The sequence below is a fragment of the Thalassophryne amazonica genome, chromosome 12 (genome assembly GCF_902500255.1).
Source record: "Thalassophryne amazonica chromosome 12, fThaAma1.1, whole genome shotgun sequence".
In the NCBI taxonomy this organism is placed as follows: domain Eukaryota; kingdom Metazoa; phylum Chordata; class Actinopteri; order Batrachoidiformes; family Batrachoididae; genus Thalassophryne; species Thalassophryne amazonica.
In genome coordinates, this window is record NC_047114.1 from 7,317,947 (window position 1) to 7,332,725 (window position 14,779).

The 14,779-nt window shown below is 39.6% G+C and overlaps 1 protein-coding gene and 1 long non-coding RNA gene across 2 annotated transcripts in view; one reads left to right on the top strand and one right to left on the bottom strand.

Annotated features, from left to right (window-relative positions):
• Window positions 1-14,779, bottom strand: part of LOC117521373 (receptor-type tyrosine-protein phosphatase N2-like) — a 742,548-nt gene that overhangs the window by 496,610 nt on the left and 231,159 nt on the right. The gene's annotated exons all lie outside the window — the stretch shown is intronic.
• Window positions 11,642-14,354, top strand: LOC117521376. The gene is made up of 3 exons (XR_004563928.1): window positions 11,642-11,703; window positions 12,180-12,289; window positions 14,299-14,354. It is a non-coding gene; the product is annotated as an uncharacterized LOC117521376 (long non-coding RNA).

Sequence of the window (14,779 nt, forward strand, 5' to 3'; positions counted from 1 at the left end):
CTATGCTAATCCACTCAGATGGGAGAAAATGAGGAGACAAAATGTTGAGGAAGGAAAGAAAATATCCAGATACAACTGATGCGAGTAATCCTCTGTCCTTCCCCAGCTCAAGCAGAAGAGCTGCCACGGTTTCACAAAAAAGACGAGGCACCAGTCCTCTGTCTAGATACTACAGGTACAGACTGGAGACAAATTAAAGGAAAAACATGAATAGAAGAGTGGGGGAAACGCCACCAGTGGCCCCACCTACAGGGCACAAGGGGTCACCGAACACTCTGAAGAGCATGAGTCTTCAAAGTCACCAGGTCTGCCCACTGGCTCAACACCCCTGGGAGGTTTTGGATGATCACGTTTCATCATTAAAAAAAGCTAAAATTTGGGAATATTGTTGGGAAGAACGCTGTTCCATGCCTCCAGTAGGGTATTAGCAGTGGTGGGCACAGATAACCAAAAAATTAACTTCGATAACAGATAATAAGATAACTGAAAAGTTATCTTTGATAAAGATAAACCGATTAACCACCCAAAAATGTATCGGAAGTTACAGATAATTGATAAATTCCGGTGTTGTCTATGGGACATTTGCAGTTACTAAAGAGCTGAAATTGATTTTTAACACTATCGCTTTGGAAAGCATGAAAAGTGATAAAAGACCTAAAGAATAAGCAAGAATGTTTGACCATGCTGCCTCCTGCAGGAAGCAGCACAGACAAATCCTGAGAGCACCACAAAATCAACTCTTACTAATCATAATCATTTTTCTTTGAACATTCTGCCTCTGCTGGAAGCTCTTGTTTACAACAGCGGCGCTCCCACCACAGAGGCACACCAAGAACAGCCATAAGGCCAGCTCCCTATCAATTTCAACACTCCGGTCAGGCGGAGGTCTTGAAAAATAAAGTCATACTAACTTATGGTTTTTTGAAAATACTGATAGAATAACTCCATTAATGTCAATTCTGTCATTTGTACAAAGTTAAAATATAACATATATCTTTTAATGTTGAATAAGGCACTAATTCTGAGGTTTTGTAACAAACACAGACCGCAAAGCATTCTGGGTAAAAGTGATAAACAGTGATTAGTTCAGTAATCCATTATGTAAACCAACACGTTAATGTGACGTGTGTCATGTGTTGGTTTAAAGATAAATGTGCTTTTGTAAAATATTCCATTTTTATTTGTAAAAACAGGCATTTTACGGAGCCCTGGAAGTGTCATCGCAATTGCATGTTTTAAAACTTTTATGATGTTGTAAAACGTGCACTCAATATTAGTAAGTAAGTAAGTAAATTTATTTATTTATATAGTGCCTTTCACAGACATAAGGCCATGTACACACGTTGTCGGGTATTTGTAAAACCGAATATCTTACCCTTTCAGTTTGGGGAAAAAACTTCATCCACACTACGTCGTTTAAAAAAAATCCATCCACATCGAACCGTATAAATGTGTTGTAATTAGTCTGCCAAATCTTTGGGTGGCGGTACTGATTAAAATTCTATCCAATCAGGAGCCTTATTCTCTTGTCGTCACTTCCACAAAATGTAAAAACATGGCGCCAACCTCGTTCGTGTGGACCGATGAGTCAGAATTACTTCTAACCGTAGTTTTAGAATACAAAGTTAACATATATGCACACAAAAAGAGCTTGGACAATGGACAATACCAACACTTTGAGAGCAGCCATGTACCCAGACATTTAATACTGCCATGAACACTCCTGGCAGTAGTGGCCTTGAAAAAATGTCAAACAAAATTCCAGATAATCCATGTCTGCTACATTTAAGATGCGTGGAATTTAACAAATACAAATACACTAACATCTATAAACCCAGAGAATATATTCACGAGAGTTTTAGCTACTAGAGTATAATGCTGTTATCTGTGGACCCTGAACAGAGTGTCTGAAATGCATTTGTCCTGTCGTGAACGTCTGAGATTACCTTATGCTACCCATAATGCATTGCTGCCTGGCACAGCATGTGTTCACAAAACCTTAAAAATTAGCACATTACTTTAAAACGAAAACATATATCTGATATTTTCACTTCATAAACTTCAGGCATGACAATAATTTTAAATAACTTGTCTAAAATGAGTGGTTAAAATTTGAACCATAAGTTAAACATGTATGCCTCTGGATGACTTGGTGACATTGCGATTATATTAGTATGGTGTTAAAGGAAATGACTTTTTTTTTGGTCACCAGTTCTCCTTTGTTTACAGATGACAGAGTGGTTTCTGATTGTAGAGGGTAGAACAACATGCCTATTAGAAAACGTTTAACAGGTAGATCTCAACAGCTTTAACAGTTTTAAAAATGTTTTTCACTGTTCAGCTTAGTTTAGTACGTTATCGGTTTAAAAGTTATCGGATGGTAATTCATCGGAAGATAATTAGTCCGATGATGGTTTTTAAATTTATCTAAAAAGATAATCCGATAATGAAAATATTACCTTAGATAATTATCTGTTATCGGAAGTGTGCCCACCACTGGGTATTAGACATGTGGAATCAATGCTAAGGCGTGCTGAAGCTGTTCTGGCAGTGCATGGGCTCTGAACATCTTACTAAGATGCCTGGGACTCAATCGACAATCTACAGCGTAGTGCCCGGAGAGCTTTTGGGGGATATATCCAATTGCACTTTACTTTTTATTTTTAGGAATATAACTGGTGCTTTTTCTACACATTTGCCTCTTGAAGAGGAACAAAGAATGTATACAAGTTGCAAATTATTCTGTATGTGGAACCCAATTCCTTCATAATGGTGCTTCCCTGGGAGTGACTTTAACAAAGGACAGGAGCTCAGCATACCACATGTTCACACCACAGCCTGCGCTGTTACTTAACACTGTTAAAATTCCACAAAAAATACAATCAAGATGGATAAATACAGGTAGGTTGGACAACATTTTGAATGTTATTGGACGCAGTATGGACAACACAGTTATGAGATGGACACGGAGTGCTGGCCAACAGCAACATGGAGACATCAGTGTCTCTATGGAGGAAGCCCTCAGCTTGTGATGTGTAAAATAAGGACCGTTAAATGACCAAATTAAACAAGATGGACAATTAAATGTGTGCTGCACAACATATTGCATGTTATTTGATATATTTTGACAAAAGAAACAGTTGGACACAGATTGCTGGCTCAAACACTACAATGAAATGTGAATCCACTTGATTTTTTTAATCAGTTTTTTAATTTTGGGATTTGCTCAGAATTTTAAATTAAATTTGTTTATGTAAGAATAATGCATGATATTTTGTGATATAAGTTGCAGGGCCTCCCAAACTACTTTAAAAAATGAGTGATCTACACTTTACACTGTTAGGGTTGTGTCTTGGTAGGGTTGTTTTTGGGATTTGGCCCCTGTGTGTTCCCCCTCTCATCCTCTGCACGTCAGTCTGGTGTGAGAGTGAGCGTCCCTCTCTCTCTCGCTTCCGTTCATATCTTATATTTGTTATTCAGTTAATCCCAGCCTGTTTCTCATGTGCCACACCCCGTCATTTCTTCTGTGTCTCATGTCTGTTCTTGTCTCTGCCTTTGTCTGTTCTCACTTCAGCCTTTGTCTCACTATGTATCTCCTCATTTTTTCCTCCGTCATCTTGTATGCGTGATCTAATTCTCTCTGCCCCTCTGGTGATTAGTTATATTCCTACATGTGTTAGTCTCTGTCTTGACCCTCTAGCCCCCTCTGCTGCTTAGGGCCCTGTCCCACTGGGGAGAGGATTAATTGCGCATGAATTGAGTATACAAATCGCAGGTGTTCGTTGTCGTCTGCAACAAAAATGGCCAAAAATGACAAATGTCCCAGTATGAATTACATATATATTAATAATATATAGCGAATATGTGATGAACAATCACGGTTATATAACACATGTAGTGAGGAAACTGATCCGACACATTGAGATTATCACGGCAGTATTATGGGTGTATTATGAATGCATCGCGCACGTGTTGCGCATGCACGGCATCTGCATTGCGGTCATAAAAGAAGCGCACTCACTCCTTTCGGCATCACTATTCACACCAACAATACAGCCTCTGGAGCATTTGCTGGACTTTACAAGTTGATCACAGAGTTAATGTTCATTTTGTCATGTGAGAGTTAACTGTTCATGAGTTTGGGGAGCGGGAGGGGGGAAGCTGCTCAGGGTGCGAGACAGTTTTTTTTTTTTTTTTTGAGAGAGAGAGTGTTACAGAAAACAGACTTCAGCATGAGTTGTGGCTAAACAGCAACTCTTCCTTTTGTTGATGTTAAATAAAAGTCCTGGATTGCAGCAGCTACGTCTTTGTGGATTTACACAGCCGGACCGGCACTGACTGACTGGCAGGTATGTTGCTTTCTCCCACATATAATACTATGGGTTTATGTGACGTGTTTGTTATGCATTCACAGATTGTTCGCAAATCAGCTGCAAAACAGATGTAATAAAAATGCTTTACTCGTGGCCAATCTGTATGCATTCGCTACAACTTATTTTAGTTTTTGATGTGGACATGATGGGCACGCAATATATCTGTTTTATACACTGTCCCGGTCCACTGTCAAGCTGCAAATCCCCGTCAGTTGCGGATAATAGCAGTTAACGGCAGATATACAGTGCATAGAGTGAGTATGTATTGTGTACGAATTGAGTATATATGGAGTATGTAAGGCGGATGTCATCCGCATCCAGATTTTTGAGCTACTTAAAAATCCTGGCTGTGGACATGCGTGCCTCTGCGGATGATCACAGGCATGTTCAGATGATGGCCGATTCATACAGACATGTTACACGGATATTGCGGATGTTTGGCGAATATGGGCCAATTTTGTGCGCAATCCATACACAAATCCTCCTAAACGCCAGTGGGACAGGGCCCTTAGTTATGTTTTTCAGGTCTTAGTTGATTGTACACACCTGCTTGAATCTGCAGGTGTCTCTGATTGTGTTACTTAAAGAGACTCTGCTCCATCTTAGTTGCAGGTCCGTTGTTTGTGTAATGGTTGTTGAAGTCCTGTCCTCAGGTTTTCTTGTGTTTGATTCAAGTTGTGAGTATTCAACCTTGCAACTTGTTAATCCTTCTGTGGTTATTTTTTCTCTGCACTTCCTGGAACACCTACCTGGGGTGAGTGCGTTGTATTCCAGTGACTCTCCTTTTTGGTAGGAAGGTATTTCCTCAGGGTTTCCCTATTACCTTTGTGTTTTGTAATTTCCTTTTGAGTAAGAGACCTTGCAGTTTGAACACTATGTTATGAGAAAGAAGTCTTGTGTTGGAACACCTGCAATTAGGAAGTAGTTTGTGTTGTACTCTCCCTGTTTACATGAAGTCCACTCCTCAGTTTGTTTTATTCCTTACTGAGAAGACTCCTCTGTTTATGAAACTTGACTCCTCAGCAAGAAGACTGCTCCTTGGTTGTACTCACCCTGATTGAAGAAACCTACTCCTCAGGTGAACTCACCTTTTCTAAGAAGACTGCTCCTTGGTTGTACTCATCCTTTTGAAGGAAACTATTCCCTGGTGCAACTCCCCTTTCCTGAGAAGAACACACTTAAGTTAAACTTGCGGATATTCTAATAAACTATTGTTCTTGTTTACTCTACCAGTGTCTCGGCTGTCCTGCTCTGGGGTTCCTTTAATCAGTTCTGTCACCTAACCATAACATATACTGAAAATATGGCAATCCAAAAGTTTCAAACATGTTGTCCACGGGCCTGTAAGTCAGTAGTTCGCAGCCCAGAGTTTACAGCCATGGCATACTTTGATGTTAAATCATTAAATATGACTAAAGTGAGAATTTCTTTCTATATATGTAACTAAATACAGAGCAGGTTTATATGTTGGTCATTACACAAGATCACAATTATGGTGTGATCGCACAAAGCATCAAAAACTATAATGACACAATAGTCACGTGACTAAAACTGGCAAGTATATTTCCGACCACCCGAGTCCGAGTTTTATTTTTCTTGTTAATAATGTAGAACAGTCATGAGTCACAAATGATTAACACCATTTTCACAAAAGTCTATCTTCTGTTAATCAAAATACATCCACAAAAAGTTGCACTTATGAACGAAATCCATTTATTGTTATGTATCATAAACAGGAATGATCAGGATTGTTGGGGGCAGCACGGTGATGAGTGAGTGAGGATTTTTGGGCTCAACATTCCATTCATTCGTGTGTAAATGGAAATTAAAGCGAGGGGGGGGGGGGGGCTTTTTAAACTGATAGCGACCTCACTGCCAGGAAATTATTCACAAGTCAACACACAAATCAAAGCTCGGATGTAACACCGACTCTGCATTGTCCGTCGCTAATAATGAGACGTTAGCTTCAGTTAAAGGCTATCCAGGCAAGACGGATTACGAAGCTGACTGCTAACTGTCCTAACATCAGCGACAGTCATAATCGCAAACGGAGACTGCTTCTGATCAGCACGTATGGAAAACCAAGCTATGGATGCATGAAAAGGTGGAAGTCAAACGGACAGACGGATCAGGATGTCTCAGCTGCTCCCGCCGTGCTTAAAGTGCTAATTGAGCTGCCCGCTGTCCTGACCCTGTCCTCCGGCCCATTCACAGGGTCTCGTTCTCACGACCGTGATGCACCGCTGCCACTAGCCTCCGGGTGCCCCACCCATCCTCACCCTGACAATGAGGGTCACCACCTCTATGACCACCATCTTGACATCTCCCCCCTCCTTGACAATGGACCCCAGTGGCCCCTGCAGCCCCACAACGGGGGGGGGGTGTGCGTGACCGAAGTGGTATCTGGACTTCTTAAAATGCACCGGCTCTGGCGAGTTGGCTGCGTTAATCGGACCTTTGGCCCCTACAGGTCGGGGTCAGGACTGATTCGGTGTAAGACAGCTAAAAACTGAACTCATACGACTGCAGTCAAAAACAGACTCACAGTTTACATCAAAGGAGAACATGCACAGAAAATAACGTTAAAACTATTTTAATGTTTTTTGACAAAAAAATAAAAATTTCTCTAAAATGTGTTTTTCATCCAACTATATCTTTACTGTGGTGCCCTTTGGTCACATTAGGGACTCATTTCAAAATACTTTCCTGCAGCCTGTAGGTGGCAGCATTCTTTTTTATTTTATCTTTCTGCAAATATCATAACACTATGGACATAAAGTTTTTTATGTTGTTACTGTTTTCTGGCTTTTTTTTGTTGTTGTTAAAATGCCAGAAATTACAACAGCAACAGCTGACAAAAGAAGTTAAATCCTGAAACAAATGAAAACAAACAACACTGGCAGGATCAAAGAAAGGTCAAAGAAAATCAGAATCGAGAGCGGCCTGATGATCTGATCTGCAGTCAAACACCTCAAAGCTAAACTTGTTTAGTCGACTAATCTTTGATGTTAGTCGCTGCACAAAGTGCTTAGTCGGCGAAAGTTTGGCGTTAGCTGACTAAAGTTTTTAGCCTGCTACAGAGGAGGCTAATCAAAAAAATTTTAGTGTCTTAGCTCAAAAATGCCAGCTGTCATCTACCAACACTTGGTGGAGCAGGAAGGAAGGACAGAATTGCAGCGGGAGCAGGTGTTCTGGGACTGGAATAATCTATCGAAAATGACGGCTGTTGAGTCCGGGAGCGCTTCTGCTCTGGTGCAGCGGACTCAGCCATGTTGTTATCAGACGACCAACCCGGAAGTAAACAAAACTCTCCGGCATTGGAGGCGTTTCGTGGCAGCAGGACTGGCAAAGACACTTATGCCCCTGAAAACCTTCAATTAACATTAGACGGCTAATCTACAAGTTTAGCCGTTGATGTGAAACGGAGATTAGACTGCTAATGCTGGGCAACTAACCTTAGTCGTCTAAGCAAGTTTACTAGACTAAAAGATTAGACTGTTTTATGAAGCCGGGCCCAGGAGACTAAGGTCCCACGGCCACAAAGGGGTTCCAGCACCGCAGATGGGACCTGAGCACCAAGAGTGATGTCCAAAGTCAAGCACCCAGGTGCATATGTCACACAACACCCAGAGGAACAGACACAAACTCAAGCACAAAAGTGGGGCCGCATCCCCACCTAGCCAACTCAAGGCCCCGCCCCAGTAGGGCAGCAACTCGGAATCATGCCCAAGAAAAGAACAGAAGGGGACAGACTTCTTCAGAAATTGTTCTGTCAGAAACTATGACAAAGACGACCGGAGCCAAATCTGATCCAGCCAATCAGAGGTTGTGGGTGGGGCTTCAGTAGGAATTCATTTGAATTGCCATTTTATGTGTGAGAATCAAAAAATTTGACATTTAGGCCATTTGAATTCATGAAGATATGATCATTAAGTATAAGATGATACAAGCGGTCAGAGCAAAATGTAAAATCAAATATTTGAATGAGACCCTTGTAATGGGTTATTTTAAGAGTGTAACATCACAACTTTACAGTATTTAAAGCACGTGAATATTTCTTTTCCCAAAAACATCTTCATAACATTCCTGTAAATGAAAGAGAAATGAGCAGAATTATTTTAATAGAGCTACTAAATGCTCTCTAACATGCCAACGTGTGACATAAGAGATGGCGGTCCGAGCCGCGGTTATAAATGATGACAAAACGCCGTCTGTATGAAGGTTAATGTTTCAGAAAAGCACCATAAAGCTCCTTTAAGGTGGATAATGTTCGCCCTGGGATGGATTGAGATTCTGGTTGAATATGACAAACGGCGCTTTACAGACAGCCCACCCACGCCGTTGCACTTTAACCAAGAGGACAGCAGCATATTTCATTTGGAGTACGTTCTGTCAGATGTTTGCGTTAATAACAACCGAGGCTCATCCGTGACCCCGCGGAGCCACAAGGAAAACGACAATGCCAGCAGCAGCACTTGAAATCGGGAGGAGGGCCGTTGCATCATCAGAACAAAGTGTTTTGTGTGGGAGACACACTGTGCAGGAGGAGGAGGAGGAGGAGGAATGCAATTATCAAAAAGAAACAAAAAAGACTGAAGTGCTGGTTAAAGATGTTTCGACACTGCCAATCTTCCAGCGTGCATGCTGTTGTTGATCCATGGTGTTTACCATAACAAGCAGTTTAAGGTTTCAGAACAAATCTACAATTACAGTCCACTGCAGTGGTTCCCAAAGTGTGGGGCACAGCTCCCTGATGGGCTGTGAAGTCACTGCAGGTGGACCTTCAAAGGTCATAAAAAATCTTAAATATCAAAGGCTGCTGTATGAATCTGCAACCATATGTCTGTGGAGGAGAAAAAAAACTTCATAGTCCATCACAGGCCAACAAAAAGGGCATCTAACATTTATTTTACTGCCTGGAATACTTTGAATACCTTACCAGATAATGGAAAAATCATACATTTAGTGATACAAGTTTTGACATGGTGATTCATGATGTTATTCAGCATGTGGCTGATTGGCCACTTAAAAATTTAAGATGGTGGCCATTTTCCAAGATGGCTGCCAAAATGACCTATCGAAAATCCAGTTTTGCATCGAAATACCCCTATTTGACAGATTAAAATTATATTTCTATTAAATTTCATTTAGCTATATTATATTTATTTGCTATTCAGTATTCTTATGTTTATTTTGCATATGTGCCAAATTACAGTGAAATTTATTACATTCAGTATTAACGGTTTCCATCCAGCACATTTTTAAAGTGTTCATCTCTTGAAACTACTCCATGTGTTAAATATCAAATATAATGTGTTGTAATTTTTAATATATACAGGCAACATGGACAAATGGAAATTTATGCCACTAAGAGTGTCATATTGTTGTTGGAACACAAATAATTAAATCTGGCATGCCTGAAAACCTACAATTTGACAGCAAGATAACACAAATGAAATAAGCATATGTTTGTGAGAAAAAATTATTTGGGGGTCAATTTGGTGGCCACTGTGATTTCACTGATGCCATAAAGCAGATCCATTGTAATCAGCACATTTCAATGCAAAAATTAATTTTTTTAGTTGGTCATTTTGGTGGCCATCTTGGAAAATGGCTGCCATCTTGAAAAAAAAAATCTATTTTGTCATTTGGAAGAGTTGGGATACCTTCATTAATTCACACAATCACCACCAGGAGACATTCATATCATGCAAGAGTGCCCACCCGGAAGAGAACATTTGCAAACATCAAACAAATGTTCATATAATGTTTGTTTACTGTTCAGCAAGTTTGCAAACGTTCATATAATGTTTGTGATGTTTGTCTAATGTTTACATGAAAGCAAACATTAGACAAACATGTAAGCAAACATTTGCAAAAATCAATCAAATGTTTATAGAATGTATGCTTAATGTTCAGTGTGTTTGCGAACATTCACATAATGTTCATGTTGTATGTGTAAAGCTTGCCTCTAAATAAAAGTATAAATTAAATTATTATTTAATTATTACAATTATTTTGTAAAATTTCATATTACAGGAAAACATTAAATATCATTTACTGCCTACAGAAAGTTAATGTTGGACTCCATTTAAATTATGTGTGCAAACATAGGTAAAATGAACAATAGGAAATGATTTCAACACTCATGGTAACCAATAATATGTCGATTTATGATTTATTCAGACCTACTGAATATACGAGGGTAGGCTGAAAAGTTCTAAGGCTCCCCATGAAGGAGTAATGCATTAACTGCATTATAGTGAGCCTTAGAACTTTTCAGCCTACCCTCGTATAATTTCAAGATTACTGTGATAAACTGACAGAGCTAACTCAGAAACATGTCTTGGGGCAACTTGCATAAACATGCACTCTGTTAATTGGAATATTATTTTTGCAATAAAAAATTTACATCACTACAGACTGTGATTGTCAGCTACTGAAATATGTTTTTTTATGGAAACAGATTGCAATGGCAGCTTATTATCCAGAAGTCCGACAGACCTGAGTTACATACATTTTGCCATATTTTCTAAAAGCATAATATCTTTAGCATTTTTGGAAATAAGGAAAAATACATTAAAGGTATTAAAATTGATTTACAACATAATGTTTTCAACATGCATGAGCAGGAAACATTGACATTTAAATAAAACAGCTCATAGACAAATAACATTTTTTACTGGTCACTTCACAACTTTCAGTTCAAACATTATCAGACATGTTTTTAAACAACAAACATGCTGAACATGAGATGAATAGTCACACATGTCACAGTCTAACAGTGTTTGGTGGGAATTATTACCATAACATATTTCTTCCTTTCTGATTCCTTTAATTTCAGCTGCTCAATTCATGTTTTCAGTGAGGCATGATATTATAATTATCCAGGGTAAAACATGTACATTGTACACATTATAACACCTGGATACAATCATTTCTGAATGTAAAATGCAACATTCTCATTCTGGTAAAAAAAAAAAAAAAAAAAAAAAAAAAAAAGCTTGTAGTGCTCTCCACCAAACAGTTGGTGGCAGTGGTGCACCGAGTTGGGGTAAACCCCGCTGTTTAACAAAGAAGAAGAAGAAGAAGAAGAACACGACTTGGCTAACTAACAGTGCTGCATGCTCTCCGTTCTCTTTTGGCAAATAAAAGTTTATGTTTAAGACGTTAATTTGCCTGTTCAGTCTCTATACTACGATTAAGAGACCACTGAGAGCAGAAGAGGAGACTAACGCTGGATGATCATCGACTGGATCACAGAAAACCAACACAACCACGAGTTAGCAGCTAGCTTCAAATGGCGAGGCCTTCCTACAGTCATCACGAGGTAACGGAACCTGATGTGAGCACAAACCCATTTTAGACAGAAAAGACAGAACTTGCTTGAAGCTTGATTATGCCAGACATGGACTAATGAGAACCAAACCAGCACATTTTTGACTAGCACGGAGCTAACGTTAGCCACAGAGAGGCACAGGCCTAATTCATATTTTGTCCATGTTTTAATTTATTCTGATATTAAGCCAGAAGCCTAAAGGTGTCAAAGTGTGTGTGGGCATCTCACTTCCAAGGACACGCAGGTTGGGTGAATTGGAAACTAGGTCTCACTTATAAAAGAGGGCTCGATCTCAAAGGGACTAATTTGCTTAAATAAATGCTAAATTTAAAATATACATAACTTTTTATGACCATGACTAATATATATACTCTGTCTTTAAGTTTAAGTAATGTCAGTGCCCAGAAAGAGACTTTATAAAGATAAGTTTGATAATATTTTCGATCATTGTTTGTTCCCCCCCACAGTAACCATGCCTGCTGCCTTAAGAGTTGTTAAATCACTGAATCCTCCATCTGACCAGTCGGTTGAGTGTGTGTCTGCAGTTGATTCACATCAGCCCGATCTTTATCCCGAGGTTTGTACTATAATGGTTAAATAAGATTGTTCAGTGTCTTGTGCCAGAAGATTCTAAAAATTCACATTCAGCAAGCAAAATATTCAAAATTTCTGGCAAGAAATATTCTGTTCTATTTGGGATATAATTTGAAAATACAGTAAAATCTGCCAGTAATGAAGTTGTATATACTAACTTTCCTTATTTAAAGAAATAATTTACAGGTCTTGTTACTTAATTGACATGTTTATTTATTGCTGATATAAAGTTACAGAATTCCTTTTATAAAAACTCAGTTTCTATGTCCCTTGCATAATGTTTCATTTGCATAGTGTGTGCATACTGTCTATGGTACCATACACTTGAAACAGGAGGACTTGTATGCTATGCTACTGAGGTTTACCACCTTATCTGGTGTGGGAAAAGTGATCTGTCAAAAAAAAAAAATTTTTGAGATTCTTTTGGTGGGTAAATAGACCTGAGAAAGCACCAGAATTAGGGCTGAAACGATGAGTCGAGTAACTTGAATAATTCGATTACAAAAAATGTTTGAGGCAAATTCTGTGCCTCAAAGCTTCGTTTAATGTTGTAGCACATCTGTCAGGCCTGTGTGTGGCGCTGCAACATCCGCAGAAAAAAAAACAAAAGGCGAGCATAACAGCTAATCAAATTAGCAACGATAGCTACCGCTTTCCAACGTGACACAGTAAAATAAAGCCTTTTAAGAGAAAGATGGTCCATACTGATCATCTGAAATAGACTTACTGTGCATTTAAAGCGAAGCAGTGTGTTTGTCTATTTTTCTGCTCTACGTGGGGAGGGACTATTGACCCGGTGGCCAGCTGCTGTCTCTCTCTGCCCAGCGTGAGGAGCTCTCAGACCGGGCGAGTCACAGCTCTGTCCCCGGCTACATTGACAAACAGCAGAAGTCCACTCTTTCTTCTGTGTTTACCTCAAACTCACACTGAGTGTTTCACTTTTTAATGATGCGTTTTTGGGCAACACACAACACTTCACAAACACGGTAACTTAAATAATAAAAAACTGACTGCGATGCTGCATGTTCAACCTCCAGCTGAAATGCATCTGCTGAAGAGAAAGAGGGATAAAAAAAATCACGCAGGGACCCAGTCCATCAACCTTTATTTAAAAAAAAAAAAAACTTGGTTAATTTTTACAAATTGGACAAAACAAAATAGAAGGCTACATCCCATCGCCATTTCAGCAAAATGACAGTGACATTGTGTCATTGTTTATAGACAGCCCATTGATGTTGTTTAAAACGCAAAAGTACTTTTTATCCGATTACTCCATTAATCGCCAGTATAATCGATAGAATACTTGACTGCTAAAATAATTGATACCTACAGCACTAACCAGAATGCATTTGAGATTTCACATTTTTCTGCAAGGATTTTTCTTCAGAAAACTGCTCTGTATAAATGAGCAGTCCTGTGACACCTTCCTGTTTTGTAGGCATCAGTGGTTTCTGCTGCTAGTCTTCCATGTTTGGACCCGACACATTGTTTCTTTTGGACAGTGTGAAGCTTTGTCACAGTTCAGAGCGGCAAAAGTTGGATTGGGTTGAACTTTTACCACGTCAGCCTGTTGACAAGCAGGAATGTGCACACTCCCGGCAGAAGCGATGGTTTAGCTCGGCTTTTGACGTGACGCTTCAGACGCCTCTAAAAAGCAACGCGTTTCATTGAAGATACTTTTTAGACCGATTTGTGGCGCCTCTGATGCTTCCAAAGCATGTGGTGTGAAAAGTCCTTTACACAAATAACAGTGGGTACAGAGGATTAATCATTTTTGTCTGATCTGCTTTCACCTGTGTGGTATACCTAATTGATAACTAAATTGAGAAAATTCTGGAAGCAATATAAACAGCTTGTTAAAAATATAGGGCCTGTCCAATAAGGTGCTGAGTTGAATACCAGTTATGACCATGTAGCTCAAATTATACAATATCTGAACAGAAAAATGTATATAATTGCTTATGACTAACAAAGGAAATTTTCAACTTGCAGCTCAAGAGTACTAATGACAGACTTGATGGTGAGGACGAGGGAACCAGGCACCAGAGGAATGCCCTAATCAATACCTTAACTGCATACACCCCTGGAATGGAACAAGGGAAGTATACAGTAACAGTCATTGTCAGGGGCGGCTTGAACGCTACGGCTCCTGTTTATCTTTGGCAGGCAGGACAAGTCAGGAACTGTCAATTGCCAGGGACGTGCCACAAATTTAGAGTTGTCATGGCAACTGCAATAAAAATCACATCAATGGACAGTACTACCATTATTTCTACAATTGTGCCATAATCCGAAGATGTCCTATCCGAGCAGAATCAAAGAAGTATAGACGGGACCATCCTGAACTTTTTCCTGACCCAGATTACAGGTTTGAAAAACTAACAATCTTGCAAATCTGTTTTTTTTTGGGGGGGGGCAGTCACAGTAGAGAGGCACCGTGACGTCTGGTCTCTGGCTGCGAATCCAACATGGC